Source organism: Trichosurus vulpecula, assembly GCF_011100635.1.
Source record: "Trichosurus vulpecula isolate mTriVul1 chromosome X unlocalized genomic scaffold, mTriVul1.pri SUPER_X_unloc_1, whole genome shotgun sequence".
Taxonomy (NCBI): Eukaryota; Metazoa; Chordata; class Mammalia; order Diprotodontia; family Phalangeridae; genus Trichosurus; species Trichosurus vulpecula.
In genome coordinates this window covers 4975379-4997097 of record NW_023494377.1, presented here as the reverse complement: position 1 = coordinate 4997097, position 21719 = coordinate 4975379, and the positions used below count along the sequence as shown (strand labels likewise).

General features: G+C 42.2%; 1 pseudogene; it reads left to right on the top strand.

Annotated features, from left to right (window-relative positions):
• Positions 1-17375: 17375 nt before the first annotated feature.
• LOC118833032 lies at positions 17376-21485 on the top strand (annotated as a pseudogene).
• Positions 21486-21719: the final 234 nt, after the last annotated feature.

Sequence of the window (21719 nt, the reverse complement as noted above, 5' to 3'; positions counted from 1 at the left end):
AATTAGTTGATATTACAAATACAAATAGAGATAGATATAGAATTGGTTGGTATTACAAAATTAATTGGCATTGGTTCAATGTCCATTTGGCAGGAGATTTCCAGTGGAGTGCCCTAGGGATCTGTGCTTGGCCCTGTGCTATTTCATATTTAAATCAGTAACTAAGATAAAGGTATAGATGGTACGCTCATCAATTTTGCAAGTGTCACAAAGTTGGGAAAGGTAACAAAAATCCTGGATGACAGAGACAGGATCCCAAATAGTCTTAACAGGTTAAAAAAATTAGACTTGATCTATTAAGATGTAATCCAATAGAAATAAATGTAAAGTCTTTCACTTGGGTTCAAAAATTAACTTCACAAAAGAGGGTTAGGGGGTCATAGCTAGTCAGAAATTTGGCTGAAAAGGATGTGAGGGTTTCAGTGGAGTGTAAGCTCACTCTGAGTCAGCAATGTGATATGGTAGGCAGAAAAGCAAATGCCATCTTGGGCTTCTTTAGAGTCAAAGTTCCCAGAAATAGGGCAGTGATAGTCTCCCTGTACTCTTCCCTGATCAGACCACATCTGGATTTGATTCTGCACATGACAGGTTAAAAAGGACCTTGATAAGATAGAGCACATGCCGAAGAGGTCATATTGGGTGATGGAGCAGCTGGAGTCCATGTCATGTTGGGAGAGTATTAAGGTATTAGGAATGCTTAGCCTGGAGTCCTACTAGGGGTACAACTAAACATCTGGGTTCAAATACCTGAAGGGTGGTCATGTGGGAAAGGGATTAGTCTTGTTCAGCTTGCTCTTGGTGGACAGATCCAGGACCGATGGAGTAGAAGTTGCAAAAAATGCAAATTTAAGTTTTATGTCAGAAAAAAAAAACTTCCTAAAGGATGGGTGTCCTCAGGAAAGGATGGTTTCCCTCCCCTTGGAGATCTTTAGGCAAAGGCTGGAGGATCACTGGTCTGATACGTTGTAATGAGCATTTTGGCTGAGCATTGAACTAGATGGCCAAGGTTCCTTCTACATCTGAAACTGTGATTCTGTGACTAAGTAGGTAGGATGGAGTTTATTTTCCCAATTTTATAGATAAAGAATCTGAGGTTTAGAGGGGCTACGATAATTGTCTTCGTATAGTCGAAGGGCAACCTTGTTTTGCTGGGACATTACAGAGGTGGATTTGGAGCCAACTTTCTTTTTTAAATTATTATTTTTATTTTAGTTTACAACATTCAGTTCTGTAGGTTTTTGGGTTCCAAAATTTCTCTCCCTCCCTCCCCTCCCCCCTCCTCCCCAAGACGGCATGTAATCCAATGTAGGTTCTACATATATCTTCATGTTGAAATTATTTACACAAAAGTCCAGTTGTAAAGAAGAATTATAACCAATGGAATGAATCATGAGAAAGAAGAAATGAAACCAAAAAAGAAGGAAAAAAAAGAGCAAATGGTTTGCCTCAATCTGCTTTCAGACTCCATAATTCTTTCTCTAGATGTGCACAGCTTTTCCATCATGAGTCTTTTGGGGCTGTCTTTGAACCTTGCATTGCTGAGAGGAGCCAGGTCTATCAAAGTTAGTCCTCACAGATACCGTGTGTCTGTAAACGTGCATATTGATCTCCCAGTTCTGCTCCCCTCACTCAGCATCAATTCATATACACCATTCCAGGTTGTAATGAAGTCCGTCTGGTCCTCATTTCTTAAAGCACAATAGTATTACATTGCATTCATATACCACAATTTGTTTAGCCATTCCACAGTTGTGGAATGGAACATACTTTCTAACGATAGCAACTGCCCCAAAGTGGAATGGATTGCCTCAGTACTCAGTGAGTTCCCTGTCTAGCCAAGACTGGATATCCATTTGTCAGGGTGGATGAAGGATTTTCTTGCTTCATGTATCAGTTGAACAAGATGTCCATTGAGATCACTTCTGACTCAGAAACTATATAATTGTATAACTTATCCAAGGTCACACAACTATCATATCTGGGACATGAACCCAGATTTCTTGACACCAAGCCCAACGGCTCTCTCTACCACCCCAAAGAAGACATCTACCTTCTATGTGGTTACAGTCTAATACAGAAAGCCTACATCAGACAAAGACAATCCCAGCACCCTGGCTCTTATTTCATATCCACAGACCAACACAGGGGGAGCTGAGCAAAAGGTGAAGGAGACTCTTCTGATCACATCTCCCACCTAGTCCTGTTGCCACCACTCACTCCTCCCTGAAAATAAAGAATGACTGGCACCACTTCTGATGAGACACCAATGAGGTGATGTCTGGCTTTTTTCCTCTCAGTATTTAGACACTTTTAAATTCAGGCCAGTATCCAGAGCATAGATAGATATAGGGGGAATAGTCACAACATTCAGACTCATAAGATATTGGCCCATGATGGAACAATTAGAGACCCACCTGGAGGATCTTCAGGGGTCCCATTGTAACAATCACTACCATAAGGACAGGAAAAAGGATATAGGAGACATAGTTAAGTTAACATCCTCGGCTGGCCATGGATAGGTAAGTCCATGGGCTAGGGTGGCATGTGAGAGTGAATTGCATAAATGATTGAGACCCAGGTGAAGGACAAGCCCCCCACTCCACCTCTAACTATCCAGGGACAACTCTTCCAGCTAGTCAGAGAACTTGCAGACAGAGAAGTCCTTTGCTGTGGCTGATAATAAACAAATAAAAGAAATAAAATAAAATGATAACAATAGTAAATATTGTCACAGAGGTGATCAGGATGTCTCACCCTCTTGAAAATGGAGGACATATTTGTCCCATCCTGCCCCCAGGTTGGAGGAGAAGCCAGGAACCACACTAATTTCCAGGGTTTGAGTTTTGTGCTCATCTTTCAAGCCAGGGAAATATAGGATGGTTTGGGCCAGAGGAAGCCCTGATTTGCTGAGCTGGAGCACTTCCCATGGATCTGGAAATGTACTCTGACTCATTGCTCAAGAATAACACCAGGAGCTCCTGACCCCCAATGACTTGTGAAATTGTAAGAGCTACAAAAACAGCCCCATTCATCCCTTTTATTGCCCTTCCTCTTTTTCAAATCAAGTCACCAAGTTGTTATAATGCACTTATTATATGCTAGCACTGTGTTTAGCACTAGGATTATAAATACAAGCAAAAAGAAAGCCAAGTATGTGCCTTCAAAAAGCTTACATTCTAGCGGGAAGTGGGGGAGGCTATTCATAAAACAGAAGCATAAAGGAAAGGGAGTGGAGGAGAAGGAAGAAAAGGTACCCATAAGGGGGTACAGTGGATAAGAAGTTGGGGGAATCAGGCATGGAGCCTAGAAAGGAATGAAGGAGTAACTATGGCTGGCCCCAGCACTTTCCTTAAGAGAAAATGACCAATCAGAAGAGGGGACCATAGGAGTGGTATCATCTTCTGGGGTGAGAAGGTGGTGTGGCATGGTGGAGAAATAAGTCTGGAGAATCAGGAATGGAGCCTAGAGAGGAATGTATAGTGTAGACCTCTTGGTCAATCACTTGCACTTCAAGCAAGGGGTGGGAGGGGATTTCCTCTGTTCTCTCCCTACTCCAGGACTTTGCTTACATCTTCCCTATGCCTGGAATGGCCCCTATCACCATCCGAGGGATTGATGGGAGCCTCCTTGAACTCTCCTTGAATCTTCCCACTTGATCTGTCCTTTGCTGGAGGCCATAAGCCTTTCATTATTGCTATGCCCAAATCTCTGTTCAACTATTTCCTTCCCTTAATCTCATTCTCCAGGCTACTGGCCACATCCATCAAGATCCTCCCTAGATTTTACCTCTAGTCACCTGAGGATACTGGTCATTCCCATCAAGATCTTCCATAGATTCAACCTCTAATCACTCCAGACTACTGACCACTCCCATCAAGACCCTCCCTACAACACCCTGCCCCCCACAGACACCCCAGACTACTTGGCCACCCCTGGATTCCTCACACTGTCTTTCTGTATACAAGATCCATTTTGCCTCCATGAAGGGGCTCAGATTCATTCTGGTCCTCTTGTCAATACAAACATCACAAAGGCTCAGATTCCTTAAGAATCTAGCCAATCTGTCGGATCTTTAATAAATTTTGTTTCCCTTTGGCTGAAAGAAGGCCAAATGCCACCTGTCCCATGAACAGAAAGCCTTCCCTGACTACACCCACCTTACCTAGCTAAAAAAATGAGGTCTCCTCAAATGTCTCAAGGAACTTGGTCTGCTTTTCCCCTTTGCACTTATTTCACTCTCCCACATATCACAGTTATGTATGTACTTGTTCCTCTTCTCCCATTAGACTATAAGCTCCTTGACAGCAAGTTGGGGGCTGGATATATCTTTGTATCCCTTGAATCAGACACAGAGACCTGAACAGAATAGGCACTTAGGACATAAATGTTCACGGACTAATTTACGTAAAAGCCTCACAATATAGCTTGATACTGACTTTGATGTCTTATTACAGCCCACATTAGGTTCTAGAGGACTTACACACACACACACACACACACACACACACACACACACACACACACACACACATAGATATATAGATATCTCAGAGATCTCGTACTCAGGATCTTGCCATCACCCACAAGTGTTCCACTTCCATGAACTCTTGAAATTTCTTTATGTAATCATAATCTATTATCATTCCATCTCTCCTCACTCCTCCTAAGCCTACTAAGTCCTCGCTGTGAACTATGATCTCTCCACCCTTTCAGCCATCAGCCCTGCTCTGGTAACACTCTCCTCCCTTCCTAATCTGGATCCTTTAGTGAATTAAATCAACTCTCCTCGATCTGCTATCCTCCATTCCCTTGTGCCCTTGTTCTATTGCTTTTTGGACCTCCCCAAGCCCCATCCTGGGATTATTCTCACCATCTACCTTCTCCACTCTTATTCACAGAACTAGAGAAATCAGAAAAACCTTTAGGCTTAGCACTTTGCACAGTGTCTGGCATATACTAGGTGATTGATTGACTGGGCCTAGTACAAAACTAGCCTGCCTAAGCTCAACTGTATTCTCACTGAGACGAAGCAATCCCATGATTCACTCTTAGATTCCCTAGATTCCCTATTCCATTAGCACGAAGGCTGTTCCAAACCTTTTCTTCTCTCCTCACACCTCCCACAGCACCCCTCTCCCACTCTCTTAGCTGGTAACCTCCCCTCATACTTCACTGAAAAAAATGAAGGCCATTCATCGAGACTTCTCTCTTCTACCTCCCCCTCCTCTCACATCTCCCTGATATCATCTCCCACCATTTTCTCTTTCACTCCAGTCTCTGATGATGATGCGACCCTTCTCCTTGTCAAGGCCAACGCTTCCACATGTACGTTGATCTTATCCCCTCCCCATCTTCTCTAGCAGAATGCTTCTGTTATCATCCCTACTGTCCCTCTAACCTTCAGTCTCTCCCAGTCTTTGGGCTGATTTCCTGCTGTCTACAAACACACCTGGTTTCCTCCATCCTTAAAAAACGAAACCCTCATTAGATCCTACCAAGTCTGGCAACAAGCATCCTACAAATTTTTTTCCCTTTCTCAGCTAACCTCCTTGAAAAAGCCTTCTATTCTCAGTGCCTCCACTTTCTCCCTTCTCATCTTCTCTTAAAACCCTCTATAGTCTGCCCTCATTATTCAATGGAAACTGCTCTCTCCAAAGTTACAAATGATCTCTTCATCACCCAGTCTAATGGCCCCTTCTTGATATTCTTCCTTCTTGAATAGTATATTACACTGTCAACCATCTTCTACTCCTGGATACTCTCCTACCTGGGTTTTCATGACTCTAGTTTTTCATGGTTCTTCTACCAGTCCTTCAGCTCTTTCTCAGTTTCCTCTTCTTGGCTTAGAGCAAATGTTAATGGTAACTGTTTCTCTTTGGAATAGCAACCCTGAGGGTCTTTCCCTCCCAGCTTGATTTTTTTCTTTTTTTTTCTAATTAAAGGGGCCATCCCTTGACTCACTTCTTTAAAAGGCCTATTCACTGAATGGGCCTTACCTCACTCTAAGTGAATACCTGAAAAGGCCTTAGCCTAAAAGGGTCAGGGTCTCCCATTGTGTCCTGGGTCATCTCCAGTCAACCTGATGAATTACCAGCCACTGGATCCAGATGGCTATGGAGGACAAAGTGAGGCTGGTGACCTTGAATAGCCCTCCCTCACTCAAATCAAAGTCAACTTCAAGTCATGTCATCATTTCCCTGACGTTATGGTCCTCTTTGAAAATGAAGGACAAACACAACTACAGCCTTCAAATCTTCATCCATGTCCCAGTCACTAACTGTAGGAGTCCCCAAGAGAGAGGCTTCATCTGTTTTTTCTCTATACTCTCACTTGATGGTCTCATGAATTCACATGGGTTCAGTTATCAACTCTATGTAGATGATTCCCAGATCTCTATACATTCGGTGCTGGTCTCTCTCCTGAGATTCAGTCCTACATCACCAACTCCCTGTCGACATTTCAAACCAGATGTTTTAGGGACATCTCAAATTCAACAGGCGCAAAATAGAACTCATCATCTTTGTCTCCAAATTTATCCCCCAACTTTTTACTTCTGTTAAGAGCACCTCCACCCTGCAGTCATTGAGGTACACAATCTATTGTCATCTTTGACTCTGTTCTCTCCCTCTCACCCACTCCAATCCAATAAGTTTTAAACCTTATAATTTTTTTCTTTCTAACATTGCATATATGTGTGTGTATGTCTATACATATATATATGAAGAGAGGCACATCAGTATATTATATGTGTGTGTATCTCCCCTTCTCTCTAATCACACAGCCACACCCATAGTTCAGGTTCTCGGCATTGCTCATTCTGACAATAGCTTCCTACTTGGCCTCCCTGCTTCCATTCACCCCATTCCAATCCAACCTCCATTAAGCTACCAAAGTGGTTTTCCCAAAGCCTAGGTCTGACCAATGATACTATCTTCCACCTCAATAAAGTGTAAGTGGCTCCCTATTACCTCTAGGACTAAATATAAACTACTCTGTTTGTCATTCCAATTTTTCTCTTCCCAATCTGGCCCTTTCCTATCTTTCTAATTTTTAACACATTAATCTCCTCCATATACTCTATGGTCTAGATATACTGGTCTACATGCTATTTATGACACATGATGCGCCATTTCCTACCTCTGTGCCTGTACACATTGGCTATCCCCATGCCTAAGGTACCCTCCCTCCTAATCCCTCTGACTTCCTTTTAGATTTAGTTCAAGCACGGACTCCTCCAGGAGATCTTTCCTGGTCCCCACCTGCAGCTGCTAGTACCATTCCCTTTGAGGTTACCTTCTATCTAATCTGTGCCTAGTCTTGTGTGTAACTGACCAAAATATGTTGACTTTCTCATAAGAATATAAGCTCCTGGAGCAGCCACCTGGCACAGTGAGTAAAGCACCAGCCCTGGAGTCAGGAGGACCTGAGTTCAAATACAGCCTCAGACACTTGATACACTTACTAGCGGTGTGACCTTGGGCAAGCCACTTAACCTTGATTGCTTTGCCCCCTCCCCCCCAAAAGAATGTATTAAAATCTTTTGAACTCCATGTCAAATACAATACAAAACAAAACAAAAGAAACAAACAAAAAAGAATATTAACTCCCTGATGGCAAGGGCTGTTTTGACTTTTTTCTCCTTAGCACAATGCCTGGAGCACTGCGAATGCTTCATAAATTCTTGTCGTAGATTGATTGATTAATTAATTCACATTGCTTTAATGATTGATGCATGGATTAACTCTATGTGTTTGAGCCCTGAAGGTTGGTGAAGGGACTGGTCAGCAGCCTGTAAATGCTCCACAGAGGTCAGCTGTCCAGGTGTTTGGAGAGAGCTCAGACAGCAACCAGGCAGTGCCACACCTGGGAGCTCATTCCTTGTCTCCTCATTCCCAAGCACTTGGGCTGGCCCAGCAACATGCTACTGCCATCTTTGCTTCTCTTGAATATGAGGAGGGGGGAAATTCCTTAAGGGCTGCCAAGGATGGCTTCAGATTGTCTCGCTGGCCCTGGGGACTACTTGTCTTGGAGGCTTGGGGGGGATGGATGGCTTTTTCAAAAGCCCCCAAGACCTTCAAACTGGGACATATCTAGTGCTTGGAAAGATAAATTAGTACAAAGAATGGAAGTTTCCAAAGGACATTGTGGTCCATCCCAAGGCATACCTGGCAATGTGGTTAGAGTGGCAGGAGTGAATTTGGAGTAAGGAAACTGGGAGTCAAACTCAGTTCTGTTCCTTAGTCATATGATCAAGGACACATCACCTAACCTCCCTCAAATTGTTTGCTAATATGTAAATTGGGGGGGGAAGGGAAATAATATCTATAGCACTACTAGCCTCTTTGTAGACAAGTTACCCTCCATCCAGTGCCTCAGTTCCCCATATGTAAAATGGGAGTAATACTTCTTGTTCTACCCACTTTACAGAATCAAAGCTTACCAATAGGACATTCACCACTGCTATTTAAAGTTTGCATCTCCTCCAATGCTCAACATTTATCAAGTAGGAGATTAGTAAGTGTTTCTTGAAAAGATGAATGGACTCAGTTGTTTGTGAAAGTATACTGGAGGAGGGAAGGTTCCGTCCAGAGTGGAGGCAGGTCTAGAACTCTCCAGTGGTCGGATGGAACTTTACAGGCTGGTGGGGCTGAGCCACATGCTGTGTGATTGTTGCAGGGAAAGGAAGTGGAAGCATTGTCTGTATATTCAGGGTGCCATACCCTGGGCTCTGGGTGCCACTTATCTGACAAAGACCAATGTGGAAATATGAATGTTCCCAAACAAAAGGGATGATTAAATTTCCAAAATCGCCATTGCGGCGCACTGAAAAGAACCCTTGATTGGAAGTCAGAGGACCCCCTGTTTGAATCCTAGATGACTTCCCAATGGTATGATTTGGGGGCAGGTCTCCCAGGATGGATCAACCCCTCCTAACCATCAGATCCCTTGCTGGGTCCCTTGACTCTATGGCATTGCCTGGAACACTAGGAGACATGATTTTCAAACTGGTTTCCAAAAGAGGAAATTCTAAGGAATCTTCTTCTCCACATACCCTAGTTTTGAGGATGAGGCAGCTCACTGTTGCAGGATCTCCAGGGGAGAATGATATATTTAGAAGGCTGTACATTAATATTTAGGGAAATGTGAGTATTTTGGAGGTTCTACTTCCCTCCCTCAGGCCTCAATTTCCTTCTCTGTGAAATGAAGGTAATCAACTAGATGTCCTCTGAAATCCCTTTCAGCACTAGATCTAGGATCCTATGTGTGACCTTGGGCAAGTCACTTCCCTTCCCTAGTCCTCAGTTTCCCCCCATGTAAAATGAGGGGGGTTAGACTATATGATCTCTCAAATCTTTTCCAGCTCTGAATCCCATGATGTTGACTCTGAGTTGTACAAACCTTCAGTGAGACATCACTTCCATCTAATGTGCATCAAACAGTAATCTCCTTGAGCAAGTATTTATTTAATGGGAGAGGACTACGTAGTTCATCATTTTTTTCTATGTATTTGCTGCAATCTTTGGGACTCGAGCCTGTCTTCGGGATGGTAGTGATAAATAAATAAAATATATCATCTGAGCTTTTCGATTTATGAGATGATATGACAATCCCAATTGCCTCAGAGTGTCTGAGGAGGATGCATAAACATAAGAGAGATAGGAGGGGCCCCAGCTTGCCATCCAGGCAAAAGGAAAGGCCTTCCTTCTACCAGGCTGGGAAGCATTCAAGAATGGAAACTGCCCTCCAGCCAATTCACCAATGGAGAAGCCCCAACAGGCTTAAGTGAAAGTTTCCGACCTTCCTAGCACACTTCATGGCCATGCTTCATAGGTCATTGGAAATTACCTGTAAAGAAGCCCCAGCCCACCGACAGGAAAGCACGTGAACCTCACGATGGTCTCTCAAAGTTGAACCGATAATGGGTTGACAACCTTAGAATCATAGTACCACAGTATTTGAAGCTAGAAGAAATCCCAGAGATCATCTAATCAGCTCATTTTACAGACGAGTAAACTGAGTCCCAGGGAAGGGATTTGACTAAGGTCACAGAGCTACTGAAGTGGTAGAGCTGAAATCTGAATTTATATCTCACTTTTAGGCCATATAGAACTATAAGTAATCCCTTAGATTTTCTACAAAGTTCACAAAATATTTCCTCCCTCTTCCCCTTTCCAAGAACACCATGATGTAGCTGGTACCCCATATCCAGTCAGCCCCCACAAACTGCTAATTTACTATTCAAAATGTCTCTCTCACTCATTTCATCTTCTCCATTCCCACCCACCCAACCAAGCCTTCATCACTTGGATTGATCCAGCAACCTCTAATTATTCTCTCCTAATTCTCTCTACTTCCAAACTCTCCTCTCTTGTATGCTTCGCAGACCAATCTTCCTTCTTAAAACCCCACTTTCATTTTTATTATTGCTGTTATTGCTATTCATTTCTTTCATGTTTGTAAAGCATGTTCATCACCACAAACATACGAAGTAGATAATGAAGGTGGAATTATCCCCAGTGATCCGATGAGGGAACAGAGACTCAAAATAATAAAATGACTTGCCCAAGGTCACAAAGCTTGGTTGCCACAGAGGCAAGACTTGAACCCAAGCCTTTCAACTCAAGGTCCCTTTCTGCTAATATCACGTCAAGCTCTGGCTGATCATGATTCCCTATTACACATTATATCAAGTTCAAACTTCTTAGTCTGGCATTCAAAGACCTCTGTAGTCTGGCCCACTCCTATCTATCCATCCACATCTTCCACTATTTTCCAATATATTTCTACTGCACTTATAATGAATACCATACCACAAGGAGAGGTACTTCGGACCTGGGTTCAAGTACCAACTCTTATGCCGTTGTTGAATACGCTACCTGATTACTCTTGGCCTCAACACCTGTTTTTGTAACATAAGACCATTGAGCCAGCTAATTATTAAGGCCCTTTCCAGCTCTGTTTAACAGCAAGCAAATCATAAATTGATGAATTAATTAGTTTATTAATGGACAGATGGCCTCTAAAATAGCTTTGAATCCCTGTTATCAAGTCCATTTTATTTGGGCAGAATGGAGTATGCCTGGGAGTACAACAAGAGCTGAAGAATTGGCTAGAGACCCTGCCACATCTCCCTTTTTCTTTAATTTTTTAGGTTTTTTTGGAGGGGGGAAGGCAGGGCAATTGGGGTTAAGTGACTTGCCCAAGGTCACACAGCTAATAAGTGCATCAAGTGTCTGAGGCTGGATTTGAACTCAGGTCCTCCTGACTCCAGGGCCGGTGCTCAACTCACTGCGTCACCTAGCTGCCCCACATCTCCCTTTTTCTTGTTGGGAAAGTGACAGCAATAATATTCCCAGCATTCGATCAATGCCTGGCATGTAGTAAGCACTAAATAAACACTTGTTAATTGATTGATTGATCTTAGAATTCTAGAATCTCAGAGGTGGGAGGGAATTGAGAGGGCAGATAGTTCAACTGTACCTAAGCAGAAATCCTGTCTACAACCCCTCCCCCAAACATTCATCCTCAGCAACTGAAGGTTGAAGACTTTCAGAGAGAGAGAACACATTGGTTCTGGAGGCAAGCCATTCTGCCTTGAAACAACTTAATGTAAGTTAACATTTCCTTATATTGAATTTGAATTGGATTCTCTATTCCTTCTCCCTATTGCTCCTAGTTCTGCTCCCTGGAGGCAAGTTCATAGTTCATTGTTGGAGAGCTGGAAGAGATCTCAGAGACCTCATGGCTACCCCTCCCTGCACTTCACAGCTAGGAACCTTGCCTCATTTCATTGAAAAAATCAAGATATGAAGGGAATTAATGAAAAGAAATGCTAGCGAAGGTGGCCTAGCCATACCAGATATCAAAATATACTATAAAGCAAGAGTCATCAAAATTACCTGGTACTGACTAAGAAACAGAGTCATGGATCAGTGGAATAGGATAGGTACACAAGACGCAGTAGTCAACAACTATAGCATTCTGCTCCTTGAGAAACCCAAAGAATCCAGCTTCTGGGCTAAGAATTCACTATTTCACAAAAACTGCTGGGAAAATTGGAAAGCACTATGGCAGAAACTGGGCATGGACCAATATCTTACACCATTTACCAAAATAAAGTCAAAATGGGTTTATGATTTAGGAATAAAGGCTGATACTATAAGCAATTTGGGAGAACAAGAAATAGTTTACCTGACAGATTTATGGGAAAAGGAAGAATTCATGACCAAACAAGAGATAGTGAGTGTTACAAAATGTAAAATGGATAATTTCGATTATGTTAAATGGAAAAGTTTGTGTACAAAAAAAGCCAATGCAACAAAGATTAGGAGGGAAGCAGAAAATTGGGAAAGAATTTTTACAACCAGTGTCTCTGATAAAGGCCTCATATCTAAAATGTACAGGAAACTGAGTAAAATTTATAGGAATACAAGTCATTCCCCATTTGAGAAATGGTCAAAGGATATGAACAGGCAGTTTTCAGAGGAAGAAATTAAAGCTATCTATAGGCATGTGAAAAAATGCTCTGGATCACTACTGATTAGAGAAATGCAAATCAAAACAACTCTTAGATACCACATCTCTCCTGTCAGATTGGCTAAAATAACAAAACAAGACGATAACAAATGCTGGAGAGGATGTGGGAAAATTGGAACACTGTTACATTGCTGGTGGAGTTGTGAACTGATCCAGCCCTTCTGGAGAGCAATATGGAACTATGCCCAAAGGGCTACAAAATGAGCATACTTTTTGACCCAGCAATATCACTTCTAGGGCTGTATCCCAAAGAGATGATAAAAATGGGAAAAGGACTCACATGTACAAAAATATTTATAGCAGCTCTTTTTGTGGTGACAAAGAATTGGAAAACAAGGGGATGCCCATCCATTGGGGAATGGCTAAAGAAATTGTGGCATATGAATGTAATGGAATACTATTGTGCTATAAGAAATAAGGAGGGGCAGCTAGGTGGTGAAGTGAGTACAGCACCGGCCCTGGAGTCAGGAGGACCTGAGTTCAAATCTAGCCTCAGACACTTGACGCACTTATTAGCTGTGTGACCTTGGGCAAGTCACTTAACCCCAATTGCCCTGCCTTCCCCCCCTGCAAAAACAAAAGAAATGAGGAGCAGATGGACTTCATTATAACCTGGAAAGACTTATATGAACCGATGCTGAGTGAGGGGAGCAGAACCAAGAGATCATTATGCACAATTACAGACACATGGTATCTGTCAGGACTAATTTTGGTGGACTCAACTCCTCTCATCAATACAAGGTTCAAAGACAGCTCCAAAAGACTCATGACCGAAAAATCTATGCACATCCAGAGAAAGAATCACGGAGTCTGAATACACATTGAGGCAAACTATTTTCTCTCTTTTTCCCTTCTTTCTTGATTTCGTTTCTTCTTTCTCATGATTCATTCCATTGGCTATAATTGTTTTTTACAACTGGACTATTATGTAAATAAGTTCAAAGCAAGGGTATCAAAAACTTGTGGAACTGAGTGTTGTAAACTAAAAATAAAAAATAAATTTAAAAAATAAAAAAATCAAGGCCATTTTCCGACAGCTTCCTCTTCTGCCTTCTTGTTCACCTCACATCACTCATATACCTTCTCCTTTGGTCCTGTATCATGAGAAGAGATAGCTCCTCTCCTTGCCAAGAAAATCTCTGTACATGCACAGGTGATCCCATTCAATTCAATAAATATTTATTAAGCATTTACCATATACTTTCTATCTCCCTGAGAAGGTCATCTACAATGAATGCCTCCATCTCCTTTTCTGCCAGTCTCCTCTTAACTTTCTGCAGACTGATTTCTTCCTTCAGTCTTCAACCATAACTACTTTCTTCATAATTCTCAATAATCTCTTAATTGTCAAATCTAATGGCCTTTTCTCAATTCTCATCTTTTTTGACCTCTCTGCAGACTTTGGCACTGTCCATTTTCTTCTTGCTCCTCTCTTCTCTCTATATTTTTGTGACATGGTTCTTTCCTGTTTCTCCTTTAACCTGTCTGATTGTTCCTTCTCAGTCTCCTTTGCTGGATCTTCATCCAGGTCATGCCTGCTCACTGTGGGTGTCCCCCAGAGTTCTGTCCTGGGTCTTGTTCTTGTTTCCTTCTAGATTATTCTATTTGTAATCTCATCATCTCCCATAGGTTAATTTCTATGCAGATCCTTGTTGGTTCTGTTTGTCGTACCTTACACCTCTCTCTTGACTTCCAGTCTAATGTCTGCCCATTGGACATCTCAAACTGGATGTCTTGTCTTAAATTCAGCATGTCCAAAACTGAGCTCATTGTCTTTCTTCTCGAACATGCCCCTTTTCCTAACTTCCCTTTTACTATAGAGAGTCCCCTAGGCTCACAATGTAGGTGAAAACCTCAATTCCTCACTCTCTCTCACCCCTTATCTTAAATCTGCTACCAAGTTCTACCATTTTCTCCTTTACAACATCTCTCACATACTCCCACTCTTTCGTCTGACACTGCCACTACCTTGGTCCTGGCCTTCATCTCCTCACCCTTGAACTATTCCAATACCCTGCTGGTGGGTCTCCTTGCCTCAAGTCTCTTCCCACTCCAGTCCACCCCCAACTCAGCTGTGAAATTGATCATCCTAATAGAACAGATCTGATTGTGTGACAATACACTCCCCTACCCACACACACACACATCATTCAATCAACTCCAGTGGCTTGCTAATACATACAGGATCAAACACCACATCCTCTGTTTATTTTTTAAAGTCCTCCATGACTTGCCCCCTCCCTACATTTCTAGTGTTCTTGCATCTCTCTCCCCCACTTCCACTGCAATCCAGTGACATTGACCTTCCTTCTGTCCCCCCTACAAGATACTCCATCTCCCTGACTGAGCATTTCCACTGTCCTGTCCCCCGCACCTGGAATTCTCTCCCTCCTCACCTCAGCCTCCTGGCCTCCCTGGCTTCCTCTGAGTCTCAGCCATAGTTGTCTGTATATGAAGCCTTTCCTAGTCTTTTATTTAGTGCCTTCCCTCTGTGATTATCTCCAGCTTACCCTGTATATATCTTCTTTGTACATAGTTGTTCATCTCTTATCTCTCCCATTAGACCATTAGTTCCTTGTGAGCAGAGACTTTTTTTGTTTTTCTTTGTATCCTGGGTTTAGCAATGTCTGGTATATAGTAGATACTTAATAAAAGCCTGTTGGTTTGCTTGTTGACTCGACTTGTTCAGGAAACTGAGGTCCAGGGAGAGTATTGACTTACCTAAGGTCACACATAGAATCCTAGATCTCGATCAGGAAGAGCCCTCAGAGGCCTTCTAGTCTGACATCCTCATTTTACAGAGGAAGTAACTGAGGCATGCTGTAGGATGGAATAGTACTTAACACTCAACTCATCTGAGCTTCCCAACAACCCCATGAATTAGACAGTACAAGACTAATAGTCCCCATTTTACAGGTGTGAAAAACTGAGACTCAGAGAAGGAATACATGCAGATTTTACCTATAATGTGGCATTGTGGCCATTCATAGAATTACAGAATTTATGAGTTGGAAGGACTTTGGCAGCCATCTAGGGAACCTGTGGCCTTCTAGGTCCTTGGGTGCAGCCTTTTAACTGAGTCCAAGTTTGACAGAACAAATCCTTTCATTGAGGGGATTTGTTCTGTGAAGTTTGGATGCAGTCAGAGGGCCACACTTGAGGACCTAGAGGGGATTTGTTCTGTGAAGTTGGGATTCAAAGGGCCACACTTGAGGACCTAGAGGGTCACATGTGGCCTCAAGGCCGCAGGTTTCTCACCCCTGTACTATGCTATTAACATAGCATAATGGCAGAGGTAGAAAGGAACCCAGAACAGGGAATGTCAGAGCTGGGAAGAACCTTAGAATGTGGAATGTTAGAGCTGGGAGGAACCTTAGAACAGGGAATATCAGAGCTGGGAGGGGCTTTAGAATACAGAATGTCACCACTGGAAGGAAACTTAGAAGAACAGAGGTCAGAGCAGGGAAGGACTTTAGAACAAAAAATGTCAGAGTGAGGAGAGGCCTTAGAACTCAGAATATGAGAAGGAACTTAAAGGAAGGATGGGCTGTAATAACTAGGACTTCACTCATACTCCTCTGGCTCCTTTAGTGAGCCCACCTCCATAAAAGACAAATGGTTTCCAGAATTTCAGGAAAATCTAGCTATTTCTCTTCTTGTTCTGTGTTCTGGGCACAAGCAATCTAAACTCTGATCTCCAGAATTTCTACCTTTCTATGAGCAAAATCAGCAGCGAGGGCCTTCCCTGAACAAAAAATCATTTTCAAATTCAATGGCTATTTTTGGCAATTCCACTAACTCCAAGACCTGGGACCTCCTTATTACTGTCTCTAGTGAGTAAACTCAGCTCTCAGGTCTCTCCCTTGACTATAAATGCGTGTCCTTTCCTCTGTCATAGATCTTGGGGGTCATGGATAGGATCATTGATTTAGTGCTACGGAAAGCAACTTTAGAGGCCAGGGTATCCAACCTCCTCATTTTACAGATGACAAAATTGAGGCCAATGAGGTTAAAGGACTTTTCCAGGATCACACAGCTAGTAAGTGCTGAAGTGGGATTTGAACACATCTTCCTAATTCTAAGTTCAGCATTCTATATTTAGTATTCTGTACAGGCTCTGGATGGCAGCTAGGTGTTGCTGCAGTGGATAGAGAACCAGGCCTGCAGTCAAGAAGACTCATTTTCCTGAGTTCACATCTGACACCTCAGACACTTACTAGCTATGTGACCCTGAGCAAGTCACTTCACCCAAATTGCCTCAGTTTCCTCTTCTGTAAAATGAGCCGGAGAAGGAGATGGCAAATCTCTCTAGTATCTCTGCCAAGAAAACCCCTAATGGAGTCATGAAGAGCTGGACACAACTGAAATGACTGGACAACAACAACAGCCTCTGGAACAAAGTAGGAATTTCACAGTTTGGAAAAAAAAACAAAGGAAATCTAGTATGATTCATCCCTGATCAATGGTCATCTAGCTGTTGTCCGAAGTCCTTTAGTGAGGGAGGAAGGACCACCTCCCAAGGCAGTCCAGTCCTCTTTAGACATGGTGAATTGCCCAAATGCTTTCTTCACATCAAGCCCAAATTTGCCTCACTGTAACATCATTCTTTTGTTCCTGGTTCTGCCCTCTGAGGCCAAATAGAACAAAGCTAATTCCTCCTCCACTTGACAGCCCCTCAAACAGATGAAGGCAATGAGCATGCCCTGCTTAAGTCTTCTCTTCTTTAAATTAAACATCTTCTGTTCCTTCAAACAATACTCAAAGGGCAAGAAGAAGTCTGTTCACAAGCCTGATTGACTTCTAGATACTGTTTCACTTGCTGATGTCCTTCCTAAATCATGGCGAACAAAATGGAACACAATATACCAGGTGGGATCTGAACAGAGCAAAGCATAGTGGGAGCACTGCCTACTTATTTCTGAAGACTTTCCCTCTCCACACAACCTGAGATTCCATTCGGTTTCTTTTCTGTCATATCACACCACCAACTCATATAGAGCTTGTAGTCCCCTAATACCCCCATATATGTTTTTACTCAAACTGCTCTCTCAACATTCTTCCCCCTTCCTGAGCTTGTAAAGTAGATTTTTTTGTACCCAAGTGTAAGAATTTCCATTTAGACTCATTGGATTTCATCTTTTTTTATTTGGCCCAATGGTCTAAACTACTGAGATCTTTTTGAATCCAGAGTCTGTCATCCTATGTGTTATGTATCCTTGCTGGCTGAAAATTTGATAAGGATACTTTTATCCAAGTCAATGATTAAAATTAAATTAAGTAGTACAAGGTTAAGTACAGATCCCTAGGGAACTCCATTAGTGACTTCCTTCTAAGTCAGCATTGAATCATTAATGGTTGCTTTTTGGGTCCAGCCATTTGACCAATTTCAAACCCATGTAATCATATTAGTTCACATGTCTCCATCCTTTACACATACCTGCACATACACACAAACACATACACATATGTACATACACAAACATATATCCTCCCACACAAATAACATGAGAACATTGACCAAATGCTTTGCTAAAATCTAGGTCAGCTCTATCTGTTACAGAAGCAGGATATACCACTGTGTGACCTTGGACATCCCACTTCCTCCCTGTAGATCTCTCTTTCCCCATCTGTAAAATACCTCAAGAAGTCTCTTCAAGGATGTCATTGGTAGTCTCTTGTTGTGGAGGAGTGGGAGTGTTGGTGAGGGAAAAGTTGATAAGGTACCATGATATGTGGTAGAAAAATTTCCCTCACCACCATGGAGCATGGGGGCACCACAGGATAGCTCACCATCAAGTCAGAGAAAGGCAGCCTGATACAATGTGCTTGACCTGGAGCATGGGGATCTGAGTTTAGTTCCAGGCTCCATTCTTTCCTATGTATATGACCTTAGGCAAATCACTGCCCCCCTTTTGGCCTCAGTTTCCTCATTTGTAAAATACTTTCACTCTAGCTCAGAGGTTTGTTTTGAAGAAAATATATGGTAAACCTTAAGATGCAATTTCAATCAATCTATGTATCAGCAAGCATGTATTGAGCACTTTCTATAGAGCAAGAAAGGTGCTAAGCTCTGGGAACAGATTCTGTAATGATCTTCATTGTTATCCTCGAAGACAGTGATATCGTTTTCCAGGCATCAGGGAAATAATAGCTTGTATTTACACAATGCTATATATTTTACAAAGCATTTTCAATATATTGTGATCATGCCAACAACCGTGTAACAAAGGTGCTATGTATAAGTGTATATGTGTGTGTGTGTGTGTGTGTGTGTGTATGCATGTATGTTGCTATATGGATGGGGAAGGGATGAGGAAATTGAGGCTGGTGAGGCTTCATGATTGACCCAGGGTCACACTGCTAGTGAATGTCAGAGACAAGATTAGAATTTAAGACTTACTGATTCCATGTCCATTATATAGCACTGCAAAACTTCCCAGGATGTTCAGAGAGGGAGGATGCTCTAGGGAAGGGCAGAGGACAACACGTGGGCCCTCTATGTTTTGGAATCCAGGCTGTGTTGGAGCTGCTGAGGTCTCCCTTTTATCTCCTATGAGCTGAAACATGCATAGAGCCCTGGGATCTACCAAAACCACAGGTTCAATTCCAGGCAGGTATGGGGCTGGCCCCAGCATCCCTCACTATCCCCCAAGAGGGCTCAACAAAGGTCCTCCTTCTTCCTCTCCACTGGGCCTTTATCTGGCTGATAAACTCTGTACTCCTTGACAGGGGATAGTGACCCCCAGGTAGTGAAGATCATTCCAAAACTCATGACAGAAAATGTGACAGGGGAGAGAAAGAGCAAGAAAGAAGAAAAAGGAATTGCACACCTCTACTAATGCTATGCTTACTAATAATGGATTGCCACCTTTAAAAGCATTGCATTTAGCACACTCTATATTCTCAACACATTTGGCTCATTTAAAACACACAGGACATGCAAGACACACATCCCTTCCATGGTGTATTAATCCATTCACTAGTCTACCCCAGACCCCTTATTACTATGACATTCCCTGTTTGGGAATATAAGGATAAGTTTACAAATATCCCGGTTAGGCATCGGTCCTTTATACTATTTGTTGAGACCAGTTCTGGTAAAACAACAAATTCCCCAAGTGGTATGTTGAATCCACTCACTCCTTACCAGGAGCAAGGGGTAGCTGGCACGCGGGCCAGGAGAGTTGCTGCATTGAGTTGTGGCTCAGATGTAGATGTAATGTCAGGCCAGTAAGTTAGGTACTCCATTAGACGCGAAGATTGCATTAGTGTAAAAACTATCCTCAAATATCTGACAAATGGAATGCTACTTGGAGAAGCTATGAATCATCCCCTCCTAGGGTGTGATGGCATTATAATCCTTGGTGAAGCTGATAAAAAAGACTTTGGATAGAGATATTCTACCGGGAATTCTGAAAGAAGTGGTGAGGTAAAGATCAGACTTAAAAGTGATTGTCATGAGGCTACTTTAGGCAGGGAAGTTTCAGGTTTACTTCGATAATTGTCCCCTTTTAGCTATCTCTGGACCATTTTGATCCATATTGGCCAATATACACCATATAGAGATTTTTTTTATACTCTAGAACCAAAGAGAGATTACCTCAAAGCAGCGATTCAAATGGCGACACAAATTCACATGTGTGAAGAAAAGAAAAGAGATCTTCCTTTTCTTACTGGACAAGAGGGACTTGATGAAACCTGTGAGAGAATAAAATGAGAAATTGCTCATTTAGGTCCAGAAGCTGGTTATATTAAAATCATTTCTCTGTATTCCACACTTCCCCCTCAACGACAACAAAATGTTTGAACCTCTCCCTCCAGAAAAACAAAATGGAAAGATAAGAAGACAGGCAGTCCTGTCTACCAATATTGCAGAGACATCTCTAACAACAGATGGTGTTGTATTTGTCATTGACCCTCGATTTGCAAAACAAAAGGTATATAATCCTCATATCAGAGTGGAGTCTCTTTTGGTGACAGCAATCAGCAAAGGTTCTGCCCAGCAAATAGTTGGTCCAGCTGTTTGTATCAGCCCTGGAAAATGTTTCAGACTTTATACAGAGAAAGCCTATAAAACTGAAAAGCAGAACAATACTTAGCCTGAAATTTTGAGGTCTAATTTGGGTTAAGTGGTGTTACAGCTGAAAAAAGATGACTTGGATTTTATGGATCCACCGGCTCCCAGTGAGCTTTTGAATTATCGAGCTGCTTTAAACGATGATGGAGACTTGACTGAACTGGGATGTGTGATGGCAGAATTTCCATTGGATCCTCAGCTCAATAAAATGATCATTGCAAGTTGTGACTACAGCTATTTAAATGAGGTTCTTTCGATTACTGCTATGTCCACAGTGTTTTGTTCACCCCCACAGAGGCCAAGAAGGCAGCAGATGAAGTCAAGATGATGTTTGCCCACAGAGATGGAGATCATCTGACACTACTGAACGTTTACCACACTTTTAAACAAAATTATGAGTCAGTTCACTACTGTTATGACAGCTTCATTAACTACAGGTCCCTGATGTCTGCAGACAATGTACACAAGCAGCTGTCATGAATCATGGGCAGATTTAATTTGTCTTGCAGAAGTACAGACTCCACAAACAGAGACTACTACATTAACACAAGAAAAGCTTGGGTAACTGGGATTTTTTTGCAGGTGGTGCATTTGGAAAGAACCGCACATTACTTAACTATAAAAGACGACCAAGGAGTACAGTTGTATCCTTCAAGTGTTCTGGACCACAAGCCAGAATGGATGCTTTACAATGAGTTTATCCTTATAACAAAGAATTATTTTTGGACACTTAGAGATATCAAACCAGAACAGTTAGCAAAAATTGCCCCTCCGTATGATGGTATGAGAGATCTCCCACAGCATGAAGCAAAGAAACAGTTGGACCACATCATTGCCAATCTTTCCCTTCAAGGAATATTCACACTACTGAGCAGAGTGTTTTCAACTGAAGTTATTCAGAGGATAGCTCTAAAAGATGAATGAACTAAAAGTTCAAGTTGTGCTTTTCATGTTAGTTCAATAATAGCCTTTATTTGAAAGTGTTTTAATTTTTCTTTACAATAAATATTCTATTCTGATTTCATAAATTAAACATTTATGCCTCCATTTTGTGTTGACACTCTAACTCATACAGGAAAAGTCAATCAATATTTTGCAGTTTATT